The sequence below is a fragment of the Mustela nigripes genome, chromosome 1, assembly GCF_022355385.1.
Source record: "Mustela nigripes isolate SB6536 chromosome 1, MUSNIG.SB6536, whole genome shotgun sequence".
Lineage (NCBI taxonomy): Eukaryota > Metazoa > Chordata > Mammalia > Carnivora > Mustelidae > Mustela > Mustela nigripes.
In genome coordinates, this window is record NC_081557.1 from 214,131,209 (window position 1) to 214,151,793 (window position 20,585).

At 41.2% G+C, this 20,585-nt stretch overlaps 1 long non-coding RNA gene across 2 annotated transcripts in view; it reads left to right on the forward strand.

The window, feature by feature from the left end:
- The first annotated feature begins 6,001 nt into the window (after positions 1-6,001).
- Positions 6,002-20,585, forward strand: part of LOC132015198 (uncharacterized) — a 125,161-nt gene continuing 110,577 nt past the window's right edge. For both annotated transcript variants that reach the window (XR_009403583.1, XR_009403585.1), the window contains exon 1: positions 6,002-6,101. This is a non-coding gene — a long non-coding RNA (uncharacterized LOC132015198). The remainder of the gene's footprint in view (positions 6,102-20,585) is intronic.

Genomic DNA, 20,585 nt, shown 5'->3' on the forward strand with positions numbered 1-20,585 from the left:
GCCGAAGGCAGCGGCTTAACCCACTGAGCCACCCAGGTGCCCTCTTTTTAACTTTATCTAAAGGGAATCACAGAATATATACTCTTTTGTGTTTGGTGTCTTCGACTGAGTATTGCGTTTTTGAAATTCATTCCTGTTGTATGTTATAATTTTCTCATTCTTATTACTGTACAGTATTTCATTGTGTGGATATATAATAATTCATGTCCCCATTCTATTCTTGTTGAGCATTTGGGAAATTTCCAGTTTGTGTTATTAGAAACAATGCTGCTACAATCTTGTACTCACGTACATGCAGACCTATGTACACATTTCTATTGGGTGTATATTTACAGAGTGGATTGCTGAGTCATAGGTTATGCATTAGTGATTGCTACCAACGAAGTTTTCCAAAGTGATTGTTATAATATACACTATCTCAGTGGATGAGTGTATCCATCCTTGCCAACACTTGGCATTATTTATCCATTCCATTTTAGTCATTCTGGTAGATGTGAGGAGATATTGCATCTGCTTTTTCTTTAAATTTGTGCAAGAGATGGTTCTTACTGCGAGCAGTATTACTACCAACTACTTAACCTATGTAATACTTGAAGAGTTAACTTAATGTAAATTCCTTAAATGGCTCTCCACTGCTTTCAGGATAGGGCTAAAACTCTATCAACTTTCCCCCCATTATTTTCCCCCAAGTGCCTTCACTCAAGTCACATGGGACATCTGCTTTTCTTTCTTTTTTTTTCCCTCATGTCTTTCCTCTTTCATGCCTAGCTTCTAAGATTAGTCTTCGTATGTGCTCTTTTCTCTACCTGGAACCCTATTCTCTGACATCACTGCCTGACTGACACATATTCTGTCCTCAGGAACAAGCCAAAACCTTTGCCTCTTCCAGGAAGCCTGTCTTGACCCTCATGAGTTAGCTGCTTAATACTGTGCCCAAAGGATCAGTTTGCTTTTTCACATCCATCAGATCTGTAAGGGAAAAGACAATTTGTGTTTGTCATAGTGAAAAAGCAGCAAATGTTTGTTGAGTGAATGAATGAGTGAACAAATGAATGCATTAATATAGGACATTTGGAAATGGGAGCATGCAGAGATTTGACTGTGTTACTTATCTAAGAGGAATTTTTAAAAAACAATATTACTGCTACTACTACTACTACTACTACTACTACTACTACTACTACTATTACTGTCTGGTGCTTCCTTTGATCAACTGGCTTAAGCAAACGGTTGGTCCTGGAAAGCTAACACTCTCTTCCTTTAGTTCAATTCCAGTACTGAAAGGATATTGAGAGATGCTCTAGGCTTATGCAAAAATAAATACATTTAATCACAACAGTTACTCAGTAGACCATGGGGGAACTAATTAAAGCAGGAAACGAACATAACACTATGTTATATGTATTGCATGTGAACTATACTGGAATCAAGAAAAAAAAACTTAATAAAAGAGTGAAAAAATCCTTCAAAAACAAAAATTTCCAAAACCAAATCAAACCAAACCAATTCCCCACTCTGTGTGCCTGGGATGTGACCTTCATCCTCATGCTCCATGACGGCAAGTAGTGTTACAGGATGTTCCAAGCTGCAGGATGAAGGAAGGGACCAGAGTATCTTTTTTTTTTTTTTTAAACCAGATTTCTCTCTACATTCCATTGGCAAGATAGTAATCACATAGTCACACATATAAGGGAAGCCAGAGAGGGAAGGGGCATATATTTATTATATCCTCTTATATAAAAGTAAATTTCAATAGCAAATCTTTTGTCCATAAGAGAGACATAGTATTAAGTAGTTGCAAGTCCCTCATTTTCAAACAAAAATGAGGCAGAGAATGGTTACCCAGTTACTGAATGGCCAACTAAAAATGAGAAATTCTAGTCTTTTTCACTATACTATGTTGTTTCTCAGTCTCTTATTTAACAAAGAAAATAAATGATTTTTCTACCAATAGATTTAAAAATATGAATTTTAAATGTAACAGTGGAACTGGAAACATACTATTTTCCCAAGAGAGAAAGAACCTAGATATGTTTCAAGAGGGAAAAAAAATTCCCCAAACGAAATCAAACCAAGCAAGTTCTCCGCTCTGCATAGAATTTTTACATATAACTGTATGAAAATGCTTTTGTTCTGTGGGAGACCACTCACTCCACCATGTCCCTCCTCCTAGCATGAACACCATAAAAGCAGGGGCCATGTTTTCTTTGTCTCTACATTCCCAAGGCTTGGGCCAGTGCCTGGGTCTAATACATGTCCAATAATCGTTTGAATGAGATGGCATTTATCACCCACATGTTGGCTGTCTCTGTGGATTTTGGTTTTGCTGTGCAGCAACTTTTGAAGCAGAGCTCAGCACCTTCTTACATCTGCAATGAATGAATCGCATTAGCATAAAATGTCGATTTTACTGAGAGGTTTTGAGTGAAAACAGAGAAAAAGGCTTACCTTACAGAATATGAAGCATTTTGTCCCCCAGCAAACATACACTTCAAGTCTCTCTCACTGTCTCTTGGTGTTAAGCACTAGATTCCTGCTCTTTAACAGCAGAGCATCTCCCTTAGGAATCTGTGTTTCCCAGGAATAAGATACGTATCCATGAGAAATACTTTTTGTTGTACATGCAATGATTTTAGATCATTCCTAAAAATAATGTAATAACCAAATTTGTGGTTAAAAAACTATTCTTTAAAATTTTTTTCTTACTCCTTTAGAATATATCAACAAGATTGAGTTCAGTTTGCTATTATGTCTCCTTTCTTTTTTTATTTTTCTATACCTTTTTGTTGTTTTTTTTTCTCTTTTCTTTTCTCTTCTTTCCTCTCCTCTTGTCTTCTTTTCCCTTCCCTTCTTTTCTTTTCTTTACTTTTTTCTTTTACAAAGATTGAGCAGGACTCAGTCCAGAACCTAGATGAGGCAGTGGTTTCTAGCTAGACTTTATATCTTAAATTTCTTCACATTGTATTTATTTATTTAATTATTTTATTTATTTATTTTTAAAGATTTTATTTATTTGAGAGAGAGAGCATGAGAGGGAGAAGGGTCAGGGGGAGAAGCAGACTCCCTGTTGAGTTGGGATACCATGGAGTGGGGAGGGCTTGATCTTGGGACTCTGGGATCATGACCTGAGCCAAAGGCAGATGCTTAAGTGACTGAGCCACCCAGGTTCTCCTGTATATATTTTTATAATTACTTTGTGTATATGTAAAATTGTACTAACTTTTAGTTAATATAGTAAAATAAACTTTTCTTTTAAAATAAATTTAGGGGCACCTGGGTGGCTCAGTGGGTTAAAGCCTCTGCCTTTGGCTCAGGTCATGATCTCAGGGTCCTGGGATCAAGCCCCACATCAGGCTCTCTGCTCAGCAGGGAGCCTGCTTCCCCCTCTCTTTCTACCTGCCTCTCTGCCTACTTGTGATCTCTGTCAAACAAATAAATAAAGTATTAAAAAAATAAAAAAATAAAGTAAATTTAAATTTAAAAATCAGTCAATTCAAAGAAAAATCATAATTGATGACTGACAACTTTAGGAAAGTAGAAGATGGTAATATTGGGGTTTGGAGAAATGACATTAGATCGAGTTGGATTTTTTTGTTATTGTTGTTAAAAACAGAGAGTCTGGTAGGGTGTAATGGCTAATTTTGTATGTCAACTTGACTAAGCTAGCTAGCTAGCTTACCTAGCTAGATAGTTGGTCAAACATTATTCTAGATGTTTTTAAAGATATTGGTAGACTATCTTCTCTGCTGTGTGGGCCTCATCCAATCAGTTGAAGGCCTTGATAGAAAAAGATTGACTTCACCCATGCAAGAAGGAATTCTGTCAGCAGACTGGACTCAAACTGTCACTCCTCCCAGGGTCTCCCACTGGCTATCCTACCCTGAAGATTCTAGACCTGCCAAGCCTCCACAATCATGTGAGTCAACTCCTTAAAATAAATCTTTCTCACTCTGTCTCTGTGTCTCTCTTCTTCTTTCTCTCTCTCTTTACCCACATACACCCTCAAAAAAACACTGTTGGTTCTGGTTCTCTGGAGAACTTTGATTAATACATAGCACTACTTGCATTTTAAGTAAGGTTCAAAATCAAGTGACTTCCCTTAAGCAATAGTATTTAGTAAGTGGCAGGGCAAGGACTCAACTGTGGTCCCAATTCTGTCTGTAATATCATGTGGCCTTTGCAATTATGGAAACTGTTACAAAAGAGAAAGAAGACAAAAATGTCTTCAAACTTTAGTGATGACTGTAGAGATCCATGAGGATAACATGTCCTGAGAAAGCACATAAAATAGATGTGAAACCCATGTGGCCAAAGAAAGACTCCACTTGGATATCATTCTTGAGAAAGTCCTTAGTGCATGTGTGGTGCACACACACCCTAAACTCATACTCACAGAGCTTAGGTCTAGGGTTAGTTACTTGAATTCTTTTTCTTTTTTAAAGATTTTATTTTTAAGTAACCTCTACACTCAACATAGGGCTCAAACTTAGAACCCCAGATCAAGAGTTGCATGCTCTACCAAATGAAGCAGCCTGGCACCCCATCATTCTTAAAAGCTTGTTCATGAGGATACTGCTGGAACAACTGCTGGTAGATCACCAGCCAATCTGAATTTATTGCCACCTTGATAGTGTAACAGAGTATCAGCATGGGAGGACAAAGTCAGGGTATCTTGATATTTTGAGGTTTTGGAGGCTGGTTTAAGACTGGTCTTTTGAGGGCCTGGGTGGCTCAGTCTTTTAAATGTCTGCTCAGCTTAGGTCATGATCCCAGGGTCCTGGATTTGAGCCCTGCCCCCCCCCCCCCTTCTCTCTTTCCTGCTCCTCCTGCTTGTGTCATCTCTCTCTTCTCTCTCTCTGTCAAATAAATAAATAAGATTAAAAAAAAAAAAAAAGAGGTCTTCCCATGAATGGCCTGATTAGGATTGGTGGACACAGTGAAGCAAAGATTCCCAGAGGGAAGGTTTAGAAGCCTCCAGAGGTATTAACAATCACTTGATAACTGTCTATTGAAATACTGAGCAAACCGATGTCCACTTAAATTGGTTTGATTTCAGAAAACTCCTAACCGAACAATAAAGTCATTTGCAACTTTTTGTCTCCCTGGACAAGAGTTTCCTGGAGTATTTGAGTCATGTTGTTAAAGACAGTGATGGCACAATTTGTTTTTGGCACTCAACAACTTTGAAGTATGACTTAGCAGTTTTTACATTTACAAAATACTCATATTGCTGTACAATGTTGATTTTACTGAGAGATTTATTTTTCCTTTTAGAGTGGGGGATAGAGGGTGGTAGGGGAAAAGGGAGAGAGAGAATTCCAAGCAGACTCCCTGCTGAGTGAGGAGCCTGATGTGGGGCTTGATCTCAAGACCCTGAGATCATGACCTGAGCCAACATCAAGAGTCAAATGCTTAACCGACTGAGCCACCCATGAGTCGTTATTGAGAGGTTTTTTTAGGAGACATCAGAAAAAAAGGCTTACCTTAGAAAGTGAAGTCGTGTTGATGAAGACAGAATACTAAAGTTATGTCAAGGTAGATAGCATGTGGGTGTACCTGGATTTGGTTCTTAGGACCAAGACTCTTGGTTACAAGTGGCAGAAGACAAAACCCAAACAGGATTTTCAGACAAAGATTCTGGTGGGTCATAATAAGGCAAAGAATCCAAGAGCAGGCATGCTTAGAACCAGGGCTCACACTATTAGATCGTCTGTAAATGGTATATGATTATAGAAAGATATATCATTATTGTGTTTCAATTTCTCAACTCTGCTGTCTTCTATATCAGGTTTATTCTCAAGCCAACCCTCTCTACTCTTGGGAAACATGGAAATTGATGGAGGGATGCTATTTTAGGGAGGGAGACAGATATAGATCAAGAATGTCTCTAGGAAGAGGAGAGTTAAATCAGCCATGTGATGCCTAGGGAGGGCCTTCTGGGCAGAGGAAAAGGCAAGGGGCAAAGATTTCAAGTCAGCAATAAGTTTGGGGTATTGTGAAACTGGGAGCAGGCCAGTGTGACTGCACAAGGGTAAGCAAAGCAGAGAAAGGAGAAGAAGATGGCACTACAGGCCACAAAAAGGAGGTTTACTCCATATATGGTAAGAAGGCTTTGGAGGGTTTTGGGCAGGGAAGTGACAGGGCTGCCTTATGTTTAAAACCATGCTCTCAGGCTGCCAGGTGGAGAGTTCCCTATAGGGGAATGGAGACAGGAAGTTTGGTTAGTATACAAGGTGAGAGATGAGGGTGGTTTGATGGTAGAACAGTGGGAGTTGCTAACGGACCAGATGTAGGGCATAAAGGAAATAAAGGAGTCAAGGATGGGTCCTAGGTTTATAGCCTGGAAACAGGGATAACCATGTCATTTATAGAGGTGGGGACACCTGGAGAGGGGACAAGCTGGCAGTCAGAGTTCTGGACATGCTTACTTTGAAATATCTGCTGGACATCCATGCAATATGTCATCCATGCAATATGACTTTGAAATACCTATTAGTCCTCCAGATTCACTTGGACAAATGAGTCTGAACCCAGAGGACAGACTGATCCTGGGATACTTTGGGAGTCAGGAATGTAGATGACAAAAGCATGACTCCAAGAACCAATCCTTGGGGCACTCCAACATTTAGAGGTTGGAAGGAGGAGATGAAGCTGCCAAAGGCAACTGAGAAGTAGTGACCTGTAAGGCGATGCAACCAGGAGTATGGTATCTGGCAGCCAGGTCAAGTGAGCATTTCCAGAAAAACTGAGTGATCCTTATGTCAAGGGTGCTCAGGGTTTGAGTAAGGCAAGCTCTCAGAGTCCACAAGTGGAAATGAATACACTATATTTCAGATCTACGAAACACACATTTTCTGTGGACCACTGGCATTGTGCTCTGAAGTCTTCATTCCTGCTAATAATGGCAGAAGTAGGGGTTAGTGAGGTGATCAAAGATTTCTTCTTCTTCTTCTTCTTTTTTTTTTTTTTTTTTTGATTTTAGTTAATGTCTCAGTCTCTTCAGGATCAGTATTAAGTTCAAAGAACTGATCATCAAGGTTATGTTTCCCTCTCAAGGGGCTGCTCCTTCACAACCTTACTCTCAGAAAGCCTTCTGGGGGTGGGACGGAGTGTATGGGGCAAGGGTGGGGGTTCTTTGGTCTTTGGTGGTACGTGTGGCTCCTGCTGGCTGGTTCTTTAGTCTTGGCTCAGTTTCGAAACACTTGCTTGGCCCTTGTCAGCATCCCAGGCCTCTTCCGGTCCATCTTTGAGGTGTCTCTTCTCAGGATGGGGAGCACAGCAGCTCTGGGTGTTTTTCATTGCCCTCTCAAAACCCCCCAGCCATGGCCACCTTAATATGGGTGCCATGCTCAATGAAAGCATTCTCTCAGGATCTTGCCATTTGCCTTAGCAATGACGGGTGAGCAAGAATGAAGCTGTCTCCTTACATTAACTCCAAATCCATGTTGTTAATTTTCACTTTTGTTTCCTTTGCCTTTGGAGATGTGTCTTGAAAGAAATTGCTGTGGCTGATGTTGAAGAGGTTACTGCGTATGTTCTCCTCTTGGATTTTTTATGGATTCCTATCTCACATTGAGGTCTTTCATCCATTTTGAGTTTATCTTTGGGCATGGTGTAAGAGAATGGTCAAGTTTCGTAGTACATATATACAATGGAATTCTACTCAGCCATCAGAAAGGATGAATACCTAGCTTTTGCATCAACATGGATGGGACTGGAGGAGATTATGCTGAGTGAAGTAAGTCAAGCAGAGAAATTCAATTATCATATGGTTTCGTTTACTTGTGGAATGTAAGGAATAACATGGAGGATGTTAGGAGAAGGAAGGAAAAAAATGAAGAAAGGGAAATCAAAGGGTGAGACAAGCCATAAGAAGACTGCTTTGAGAAGCAAACTGAGGGTTAGAAGGGAGGTGGTGAGGGGGTAAAAGGGTGGGTGAGCCTGGTGGTGGGTATTAAGGAGGGCACATATTGCATGGAGCTCTGGGTGTTATATGTAAACAATGAATCTTGGAACCCTGCATTAAAAACTAACGATGTATTGTATGGTGACTAACATAATACAATTAAAAAAAAAAAAGGAAGTCTTTAGGAACTAGCAATATTTCCAGAATTGGAATATGCATTCTCCAAAACCTAGATAAACCAACCAAATGCAGGGCTCCTTGTTTGGTTGTGGTGCGGATGCGGGGGGGTGAAGAGGAAGAGACGCAGTAATAAATAACAGCAGTATTTTCCGTCACTTGTGAAAGGTCCTGGGTGGCTTCTTTTTTTTAAAGATTTTATTTCTTTAGAGAGAGATCACAAGTAGGCAGAGAGGCAGTCAGAGAGAGAGGGGGAAGCAGGCTCCCCACTGAGCAGAGAGCCCGATGTGGGGCTCGATCCCAGGACCCTAGGATCATGACCTGAGCTGAAAGCATAGGCTTTAACCCACTGAGCCACCCAGGCACCCCTCCTGGGTGGCTTCTATCCAGATTGTTCTTAAGAATGTCACTGATTAGGTGGGTCCTTCAATCTTTATTGGATTTATTTAACTTCCCTTCGTTGTTCATGTGAGTCACTATAGCATTCAAGTCAGTCCTATCTTGCTCTTAGGTTTCTAATATTATCATAAGGTCATCAATATAGTATATTATTACACTTGGGACCTGCATCAAATCTAAACACTTTCTGACCAAATTACGACAGGAAACTAACTGGTGGATCCAGATCACCCTGTGGCAGTGAAGTAGATGTAAATTCTGATCCTTTCCACATGAGGGCGAAGTTCCATGGGTTCTCTTTTGAGCCTGAAACAGGAGAAAGGGTTTGCACGGTCATTCACAGAGTATTCTACTATCTGTTTTTACTCACAACACTTCTGACACCAGATGTGTGTTTTTTTTCTCCCTTCCACATCAATAAATTCTCCTACTTTCTGGACACCAACTAGCTGTCCTACAGTTCAGTTCAGTTCTGATGCTAACTACTCAGAGTTAGTCTCAGACTCCACAGCTTTTAAAGGCTCAACCATCACTTTGGATGCTGGTCAAAAAATATCCGGTCTCCAGGTCACCCACATTGTGTTTAACTTGGCTACAAAGTCAAGGATTCCCCAAACCCCACCCTCAGATTTGTTTATTAGAATGACTCACAGAAATCAGAAAAATGCAATGCCTACTAATAGACTTTATTACAAAGGACATGATGGGGTTCAGGACATACTAGTCCAAAATACGGCATGTTGGTGTCCTGAATATCTTAAACCGAAGGAGTGTGGGAAAGCAGAAACAGAAAAGTCACTCTGCCCAGCCACACTACCTTGCTTTTCCTCTCTGAAAGCAGAAGAGATCACATGTGAAAGGAATCCTTCTTCTACAAAGAGGAAGGGAGAAATCCTTATTATCAGAGACTGGGAATTTTGGGGGAAATAGACTGTATAAATACACTTTGTTGATTCTCAGTATTTACTACGTCTGGTCCAAACTTCTCTGCCTTGCCAATTCTTCACAACTGTATTATTTCTTAGTCTAAAAGGTGTAGAAGTTTCTGCTTGGGTCACTTCTTTGAGTCCTCATTCTCATGTGAAGGTTCCCATACACATGTAAAAATTTAACATAACTTGCCTACTTTTCTTCCATTAATCTGTCTTTGTCAGTTTAATTTTCAGACCCAACCAGGGACTCTAAGTGGGGCAGGGGAAATTTTTCCTCCCCTACAGATACAATGAACAGCCAGATGAAGAGGTACATGGGGTGAAGTCTGAAAGTGTCCCCAACTCAGGAGCCCCTGTTCCATGAAATTGGTATGTGTCACCCTCCTAGCCTATAGATGTGTTTGCAGACTTGGAGCCTCCCTAAATCCCATTGTTTAGGGGTTTTTATAGAGATTCTTCATGTAGACATGATTGATTAAACCACCAGACATTAGTCATTTAACTCAGTATCCAGTCCCTCTCTTCTCCAGGGTTTTGGGAGTGGGGTTCCTCTGGTAACCAGCCCCTATCCTGAAACTCCCTAGGGACCCTCCAAGAATCACCTCATTAACATAAACAGGTGTGGTGGAAAGGGGTTTGTTCTGAATAGCAGAATACATGCCTGTCACCTCTATCACTCAGGAAATCCCAAGGACTTCAGGAGATCTGTGCCAGCAGTAAAGGACAAAGACCAAATATATAATTGTTGTTGTTGTTGTTGTTATTATTATCATTATCATTATTATTACTAATTCTACAGATTCTTTTCTACCACCTCCCACTCCAGCCACATTGTCTCTTGTTGAATACACCAAGAATATTTGCTACCAAGGGCTCAGCTCATGCTCTTTCCTCTTTCCTAGAGGGCATATGACCAAGTTCCCTCATTTCTCTGTGGTCTTTGCTCAAAGGTCAGCTTCTCAGGAGACCATTCCAGCCATCTAGACTCCCTATCCCTTCACGTGTTTTTCCTTGTTACACTTACCACTGCCTGACATTGTTATATTTATGTTTCGATTTGTTCTTTTTTTCTCATTCTCACTCTCGAAAAGAATACAAACTTTGTAAGGGTAGGAACTTTGTTTTTGCCACTGTGAATCCACAGCATCTTGATTAGCTCTTGATACATGGTAGTGATTCAAGAAACATTAGTTGAATGGAACAAAGAATGATTTTGCCTAGCTCGGAGAGATGGATGATCTCTGGGTCAAGTGCCCTGCTTGATGAGTACTGGGATTGAGGCAAAGTACAACTTTCCAAACTTGCACTTCACAGTTGTGGGGATGCAAGGAGAGAAGGTCCTTCCCATTCCTTTCCCTTCTCTTTTATCAGGGGAGGCAGAGCTGAAATGGGTCTTTCTCACTGTAGGTTAGCCAACTGCCCAGAACTCAGCAGAAAATCTCAACCTGAGCACTGCCTTCCCCAGGGATGAGTTCTCTCCCTGCGATGTCTGTGAATTAGAACCTAGAAAGAAGAGACAATGCATACTTGGTAATAATGCAAATAGAAAAATGAATGAATGACTGAATGGATGGATGGATGAGTACATGGTTGGAAGACACCACAAAACCCAATACACAAGGATCAATCCATCTGTAGTATTTGCCAGAACAGGTGATTCAGGATCCATTCTTCTATCTTCAAATTTTCCACTGTTCAGGTTTCTCTATACTTTGCTTTATTATGAACATTTTCAAATAGATGAGCAATTGAAAGAATATGCAATGAACTCATTGTACACAGAAAACCTCCCCCAGACTGAACAGAAGTTAACATTCCATCATATTTACATTCTTTCTTCCGCTTTCCTCACTCTTTCTATTTTTCTCTCTCCCTTCCTTTACTCCTTCCCTTTCTTCTACTTAAAAAAAATTTTTTTTTAAAAAATTAACCTGTAGATACTATGATACTCTGCCCCTTAATATAAGTATTTCCTGGGAATAATAACATTTTCCTACTAACCACAGTTCCATTATCACACCTAAGAATATTAACAATAATTCTATAAGCTGATCTAAAATATGGAGTATCTTAAAACTTCTCCATGCGTCTCAAGAACATCTTTAATAGTTTTTTTTTTTTTCTGTCTTTTTTTTTTTTTTTCTGTCTTTTTGAAGCAGAATCTCATCAGGTACCATACATTGCCTTTTGGTCATATCTCTTTTGCCTATTTTAATCCAAGCAGTCCTTCCCAGATTTCTTATTCTTAATCATTTTAAAAAATATAATCTAGGCCAGCTCTCTTTAAGAATATGCTACATTCTTGGTTTGTCTGGTGTTATTTAAGCTGTTCCATTAGTCCTGATTAAGTACAGACACTAGATTAGATTCACATTAAATACTTTTGCCCAGAATACTTATGTTTTCTATAGCTGCTATAACAAATAAATCTAGTGGCTTAAAACAACACAAATTCATCATCCTATAGTTCCGTAGGTTAGAAGTGCTACACAGGTCTCACTGGCTAAAATTAAGGTTTTGGAAGGGATGTGTTCCTTTTCAGAAGCTCTAGGAGAGAATCTGATTCTTGGCCTTTTTCATCTCCTAGAGGTTGCCCCCTTCCTTGATTATGGACCCCTTTGCCACCTTCAAAGTCAGCAACACTGCATCCCCCTGGTCATTCTTCTGGAGTCACACCTTCCTCAGAAAGTTCTCCTCTTTTAAGGAGCCATGTGATTATATTAGGGTTACCTGGATATTCAGGGTAATAATTTAATCTGCAAAACTCCTTTTGCCATATAAGGTAACACATGCTCAGATTCCAGGAATTAGAACATAGACATCTTTTGTGGGAAGCAGTATCATACCTACCACAACTCCATAGGTGATACTTTTTGTGTCATCATATCAACAGTCCCAGTATGAAACTGTCCTTCTACTAGTGAAACTAGGTTTCACGGGGCTCAAAAGTGAAGATGGGAGCAGTTAGCAAAGCTGTGTGCCTCAGAAGTATCTGGGTGGGCAGGGGAGGGGATAAAAAAAAAGTAGCTGCCAGAATCTCACCTCAAAGATTTTGATTCATTAGGTCAGGGTTGGTGACTGCCATATAGGTCTTATTTCCTCTTGCAGAAATGGGTGAATCACAGTTGCCCAAGCGTGGGGCCCAGCCTTGGAGGAAACAGGTGAGAGATAACAGGTGGAAGCTCATTTTTTTGATCTCCCTCTGAGGTCTGGCCTCTGAAGGACATGTAGTTAGTGGAGTCATTTTCCAATTCATCAATAGTCACCAGCAAGAATGAACATGCAAATATTTCACAGTCAAAATCAGTGATTTTCTCAGGGAAATGGTTACTGACAGATTTCCTTCCTTGGGAGACAGCATAATTATTCATCCACTTTATCTAAAAAAAGCTGGGTGTGGGGGAGGTCAAGGCCTTCTTGCAAAATTTTTTTGCAATATTTAGCATTTTGTAAATGATATGAATGTATTTTAACTAATTATATTAATTTTTTTTAAAAAGGGTTGTAGAAAAGTTGAAAAAAAATTAAATGTATTTTAAGATAAGCCTCCTTCCCTAGTTCTCCTTGTCAGAAATAGTTGCTGTTATCAATTTGTTGTGTATCCATCCAGAAATACAGTATGTTTACACAGGATATTTGTATGGACATGCTTCTATCTTTCTTATACAAATGAGACCATCTTGTACACACACTGGTCCATATTTTGCCTGGACCCAGCTTCATTTCAGCACAAAGAATCTATTGGATTCTTTTTTATTTTATCTGTCTATCTATCTAGTATTATTTTTTTTTAAGGGCCCCAATGTGGGGTCAGAACCCATGACCCTGAGATCAAGACCTGAGCCAAGACCAGTCACACACGCAACCAACTGAGCTACCCAGGAGTTCCTACTACATTTCTTTTTAAACTTCTTACCTTGCATGGGTGACTAGGATTTATCATGCCACCTCTCTACTTATGTTCTTTTAGGTTCTTTCCAGATTTTGCTACCACAACCCTGATGTAATGACTAATCTTGCATAGATGGCACTTCCCACACATTTGAGCCTATTTTAAGACAAATATTTAGAAAAGGATTTCCTGAGGAAAGGCCTTGTTTATTTATAAAGATTAATTATTTATTGCCAGAGAGGTTGAAGCAACTATACAACCACCAACAGAGGCTGAGAATATCTATTTCAAAATATCGTCTTTTGTACCCACTCTTAAGCAACCGGAGTCTTAAACTGGAGTCTATTTTAGGAGATGCCAGTTGCTTAAGGCCCAGGTTTATGAGGGTGGTGTAAGAGTACCAATCTAATAATCAGAGAAAATAGGTCCTAGTCCTGGCTCTCTAATTCCCTAAAATACCTTAGACCAGTTACTTACCTTCTCCAGGACCTAGGTCTCTCATCTGACAACAAAATATTTGAACTACAGAAATGCTGACTCCATGATCCCAAATCTGGGGCTCCCATCTGATATGGCAACGGTCATTCACCACAATGTACGTATAAAGCAGCTCAGTTAGTACACCCTGATCAAGTCCCGTTACTAGCCATTTTCATGGGTTAGGTGACCTGTGAGATACAAAAGATAAAGCGTCAGCCTTGACCTTTTAGGAATCATAGCGAACAAACCTTATGGAAGTAGTGGACGAGAGATGAGAGCATACAACCCAGTGTCCTATTAGGTGGCAGGAACTATAGGGCTGAGATTGTTCAGAGGAGGGAGGCACTTGGAATCAGCATGGGTTTCATAGAAAGATGCCATTTCCCTAAGGTAAAAATTTACCAGGCAAGGATGGTAGAAAGGCACCGGGACATACGGTGTTATGAAAGCCCAATTCACCTAATTAAACAGCACACTGGAGCACAGGGAAAGCCCCCACATCAAATGCAGTTGTGCCTTATCACTTGTTTGCACAATCATAATCACAAACGAAAGTGAGCTTTAACCCCCCCCCCCCCCCCCCACTAACTGACATTCCTTCCATAATATTTCCTGTCTCAGGCAACAGCAACTCTATTCTTTCAGTTTGGTCAAATCGTCAAATCACCTTTGACTCCTCCTGTTTGTACCCCTGTCCAGGCAATCATCAAATGCTGTTCAACAACTGTATTTTAAAAGAAGATCCCAAATCCAAGTCTTTCTTTCTCTCTACCTTCACCGCTCCCACCTTTTGTCCAGGATGACCAACATCCTGAGCTGGATTCCTGGGAATGTTTCTTACCTGGTTTTCTGCTTCCCCCCATGGCTTCTGGCATGCTACTCTCAACATAGAGGTAGAGTGATCGTGTTAAAATGAAAGTCAGATCATGTCACTCTGCTGGTCTCCCATAGCACCCAGAGTGAAAGTCAGTGTTTACAATGACCTACAAGGTCCTACAAGATGCGAGCTGCCCCTCCTGTGTCCCCCCAGACTTCGTATCTATGATTCTTTCCCCTTCATTCACCCTTCCCTTCTATTGAGCCCTATTAACTTTCTAGATGCTCTGGGCACACTCTAGCCTCAGATCTATGGCACTGGCCCCCTCTTTCTGCCTAGAAAACTCTTCCCTAAGATAGCAGCAAGCTCATACTCTTACTACCTCCTCAAGCAGTCCTACTCTACACTCCTAACCCTCTTTTTCTCACAGCACTTATTGTACTATATAATAAAATTACTATTTTCTTACATTTATTGTTTATTACCTGGTTCCCTCCAGCCCCTGCTCCACTGAAATGTCAGTTCCACAAGAGCAGGGATTTATTTATGTCTGATTGCTGCACTGCCTTAATATGGTGCCTGGTTCATGGAAGGACTCAACATATATTTGTTGAAGGAATGAATAAATAAATCATGGGGTTTTCTGATGAATTCCCATGAAGACAAAATGGGCTGGACAGTCACCATCAAAATGGGTATTTTCCTCTTGGCCTGTTTCTGTCCTCTGATAAGAAAATTAGTGTATCCTATTTTAATTCTCGAGGGGATGTCAACCTACCCATTATGGAGTTAGAGAGGGGGAAAGGAAGCGTGGTCACCCCAAGAGCTTCCCTTCCTGGCTCTGTCACCTACTACTTGTGTAAATCACTCTCCCTGGACCTCGTTTTCCTGTCTGCAAATTGGGAGCAATGATACAAACCAACTAAGGAGAGATTAAATAAGATAATGTGAAAAGCATTTTAGAAGGATGCCAGCCATTTTGTAAGTACTCAAGAGATTTTTAATCAATTAATGATATATAACAGAGACACCATGTCCTGCTCTAGAATCATCTTCAAGAAGGGAGTCAAAGATGAAGCTTCTGGCTCGAGGGAAATTCACGGTTGAAGTGGGTGGAAATGACGGGGGCAGTCGCGCCTCGGGGGTCCTAACCCACCACATCGTCTTCCCACTGTCAACTCATTGAACTCGTGGATTTCCTCTTCTGTGAAGTCGTCTCCCCGTGACAATTTTTGCCAGCGAAAAGGAAAACAAAACAAAACAAAACAACAACAACATAAAAAACCCAGTTTGGGTCTTAGGGGGAAAAGAAAAAAGGCTATTTCACAGCCAACCTTGTGAGCAATGCCGTACCTGCGGGTGGTTCCCTGCCTTTCCGTCCCCCCCACCCCTCCCTCAGGAATTAACCCGCCTTTTAAGGAAAAGACGCCGTGAAAAGGCTTGGGATGGGCAAGACGACTGCAAGGGTGGACGCACTGAAGCTCAGGACGACTTGCGAGCGAGCACGCGAGCGCAGGTAGTAGAGGCGTCGCCAGAAGAGCGCTAGCATCCCGCCCAGCCCGCCCCGCAGGCGCAGGTGCGAGCCAGGGAGCAGGTGAGGGCGGCGCGCGCGCTCATAGGCTGGCGCGCGTGGGGCGACATCAGGCGGTGGGGCGGGAGCCCGGCGCGGGAGGGGTGGGTTGGGAGGGCCTGCGGCGCCTACTCTGCGGGTCCGCTCCCCCTGCCCGGTTTCCCTTATTGTCCAGGTGAGATGTGGCTGGCGTGTGAGCCATCAAGCCCCGCCGCTGCCAAGTGGGTGACTAAGTCGGCTTGGTGGAAAGGAAAGTGACTTTAGAAAGAAGGACAAAGGCCTCCAGAGGGACCCCGACCAGCCTCCTTCCGCCCTTCCCCATCCTCCATAAAATAGGCATTTTATTGGCCACCGTGTTATTTTACATGCTCGCCTATTGGATTCTCACAACAATCCTAAAGTAGGGATGATTTTAAATTCCCATTCTATAGATGAGGAAACCGAGGCCCGAAGAGGGCTAAGAATTGCCCACCCCCTGGAGTCAGCAAGTGGTGGAGTCAGGCTTCCAGCCCTCAGATCTTTGCCTCCAAACGGACTGAATCGCTGTTCTTTTTTTTTTTTTTTTTTTTTTTTTTTTTTTTTTTTTTTAAGGACTATAAGTTGCCATTAATAGAGCATCTTCTTTTAAAAATAGAAATATAGGGGCGCCTGGGTGGCTCAGTGGGTTAAAGCCTCCACCTTCGGCTGGGGTCATGGGTCCTGGAATCGAGCCCCATATCGGGCTCCCTGCTGGTCAGGGAGCTTGCTTCCCCCTCTTTCTCTGCCTACTTGTGATCTCTGTCTGTGAAATAAATAAATAAAATCTTAAAATTAAAAATAGAAATATAATTGACATGTAGTACTATATTAGTTCGGTATGCACAAGGTAGCGATTCCATATATATTACAATGACATCTATAAATAATGATCACAAGTCTGGTTAACATTTATCATCATACATAGTTCAATTTTTTTTTCTTGTGATGAGAACTTTTAAGATACATTCTGTAAAGCATCTTCTCATTTGTCCTAGATTTGCTTAGGGACTTGAAACTGATTTCCCATATTGTGGGTGGTGATAAGAAGCCCACACAGACCTCTGCTTCCACCCGCAGAGAACCACACTCTGCATCCTTCTATCCAGATCCCCTTCTCTAGAATTCCTTATGTCACTGTACCAGCAAGTCAGAAATTTAGAAGGGGGTCCTCATTGCTCACCTCCTTTAGGCTCTTCTGGGGGCTGAGAGTGTGCTCTCTAAAATGGCCATGTCAGCCAGTTCACCTTTTTTTTAATACCTTTGGGGGCCTTCTTAGCCTGGAAAGATTCTCCTGCCCTTCTTTCCCACTTGTCACCCACTTCCCTGAGCCTGGACTCCACTCCTGCTGAATAAATCAGTCCGGTCCAGTCCTTACCAGGTCCTTCAGGGTGGATTTCATCCTACCCTCCTGACTGCCAGGCATAGTGGTCTCAAATATTCTGGCCTCAGGATCCCTTTATACCCTTAACAATGATTGAGAACCTCCAAAACTTTTATTTCTGTGGTAATAGCTATTAATAATTCTGTATTAGAAATGAAAACTGAGAAAACTTAAAGCCATTATTTTAAAACAATAATAAACTCATAACATAACAGAAGCATATTTGTAAAAAATAACTGTAGTTTTCAAAACAACAACAACAAAATAATTAGAAGAGTGGCATTGTTTTACATTTTTTCCAATCGTAATGGAAGCCAGCTGGTGCATCCTATCTGTTACTTCATTCCATATGTCCTGATATTACCATAGGCTCTGGAAAGTTCCACTGTCCCTTTTTCAGGAAGTGAGTGAAAAAGACAAATAACGTCTTAATATATTGGGGCAATAGTTTTGACTTTGTGAACTCTTGGAAGGGTTTTAGGGACTTCCCAGATGCTCTAAGCTATAGTGAAACAGCCATTTTTAGAATGTGTGATTTATTTTTAAGTTTTTATTTTAATTCCAGTTAGTTAACATACACTGTTATATTAGTTTCAGGTATACAATACAGTGATTCAACACTTCCATACATCACCTGTTGCCTTCCTTAATCTCCATCACCTATTTCATCCATCCGTCCACCCACTTCCCTTCTGGTAACCATTAGTTTATTCTCTATAGTTAAGAGTCTCTTTATTGATTTCTTCCCTGTGTCTTTTTTCCCTCTTTGCTCATTTTTTTGTTTCTTAAATTCCACATATGGGTGAAATGGTATGATATTTGTTTTTCTCTGATTGACTTATTTCACTTAGCATGATACTCCATCCATGTCATTGTTGCAAATGGCAAGATTTCATTTTTTTTGCTGGCTGAATAAAATGCCAACAGATAGATTCCAGCAGAATAGAAGATAGAAAATAAAAACAGAAGGCATTTTTTTTTCTCTTTCTTATGGCTTTCCCCACAGGGAAACACTATGAACAGTTTCATGGGCTTCCCGCCCACCTGATTTATATTCCTAGATCAGCAAATCCACCTCTTCCCCCATTAGAGTAGATATAGTTATATATTTTATATGTATTAATGGACACGATTCATTTATATGGGCAGTTGTTGGGCATTTGGGCTGCTTCCATATCTTGGCTATTGTAGATCATGTTGCCATAAATATGAGGGTGCACATATCCCTTTGAACTAGTGTTTTTGTATTCTTTGGGTAAATACCAGTAGTGCGATTGCCGGAACATAGGGTAGGTACAAGTGCCTCTGCCATCAGGCCACCTGTCACCCCTCACCTGTCTTTGAAACTTTAATGCTCTTTTCTTCCTCTCCCCTTTTCCCTCCTTCTGCCTCTCCCTCCCTTCTTTCTCTTCTTCCCTCTATCCTCCAACTTCTATCCTCACTTTTCCCCAGTCTCCCTTCTCCCCTTTCTCACCTGCCTATCTCTTTTCCCCTTCCGCCTACCTTACCTCTCCTCTCTCCCTTCTTTTCTCCCCCCTTCTCTTTCTCCCTCTCTTTCTCTCTGACTCCCTCAAGGAGCACAGGGTCCAGCTGTAGAAACAGGCAGAGTTATCTCATCACGATTGATCTGGTTTCTTAGCAACTTGTTCCATTCCAGAATCCTTTTCTTGAATCCCTGACCCATGTCCTCTGACCCAGGTGCTACTTTCAGGGCTAGAGAAACAGAAGTAAAAACCCACTATCCCCAACCTAGACTCACAGGACTGTAAGGAGTCAGCTATTCAAAACAAACAAACAAACAAACAACAACAACAAAAAAAACCACACACAAAAACAAAAACAAAAAACTAATGGGCATCTACTATAGTCTAGGCACCAGGTGATTACAGGGATGAAATGGGCTTTCCTCTGCTCTTCGGGAATTGGGAGTAGGTAGACAGCTGCCTTTGATGGCAGCATAGCAAAGATGGAGGGGCACTGGGGGGACCTGCTGCTCAACTTACCTGGAGGAGTCAGGAGTCAAGAGAGGAGTTACAAAGAGCTTGGAACTATGTGTTCAAGAGGAGTTCATGCCATTGAGTGGGTTTCCCCATCCACTCCCAGTGGAAGCATAAATTGGAATGCCATTCAGAGGCAGAGAGTTGACACAATCCACCAAAGGTCACTGCAAGTATCCTCTGACTGTGGTTTCTGCTGTATAGGATTTTAGTTTATGGATTTCTTCCTAAATGCCTACCCAGAGACTTGGGTAGCTGTGTTCACCGTAGCTTTGTTTGTTGCAGAGAAAGCACAGGAAACAACCCACAGGGCTGGGTTTGAGAAACGAATGTGCTGGAATGATGGCAATGCATAAAGAAGCAGGTTTGTCTATGTTGCTATGGAAAAAGAGGACACAAAAAGATGGAAGACCATTCCATGCTCTTGGATCGGAAGAATAAACATTGTTAAAATGTCTATACTGCCTAGAGCAATCTATACTTTTAATGCCATTCCAATCAAAATTCCACCGGTATTTTTCAAAGAGCTGGAGCAAATAATCCAAAAATTTGTATGCAATCAGAAGAGACCCCAAATCGCTAAGGAAATGTTGAAAACAAAAATAAAACTGGGGGCATCACGTTACCTGATTTCAAGCTTTACTATAAAGCTGTAATCACCAAGACAGCATGGTACTGGCATAAAAACAGACACATAGACCAGTGGAACAGAGTAGAGAGCCCAGATATGGACCCTCAACTCTATGGTCAATTAATTTTCGACAAAACAGGAAAAAATATGCGGTGGAAAAAAGACAGTCTCTTCAATAAATGGTACTGGGTAAACTGGACAGCTATAAGTAGAAGAATGAAACTCGACCATTTTCTTACACCGTACACAAAGATAAACTCAAAATGGATAAAAGACCTCAACGTGAGACAGGAATCCATCAGAATCCTAGAGGACAACATAGGCAGTAATCTCTTCGATATCAGCCACAGCAACTTCTTTCAAGATATGTCTCCAAAGGCAAAGG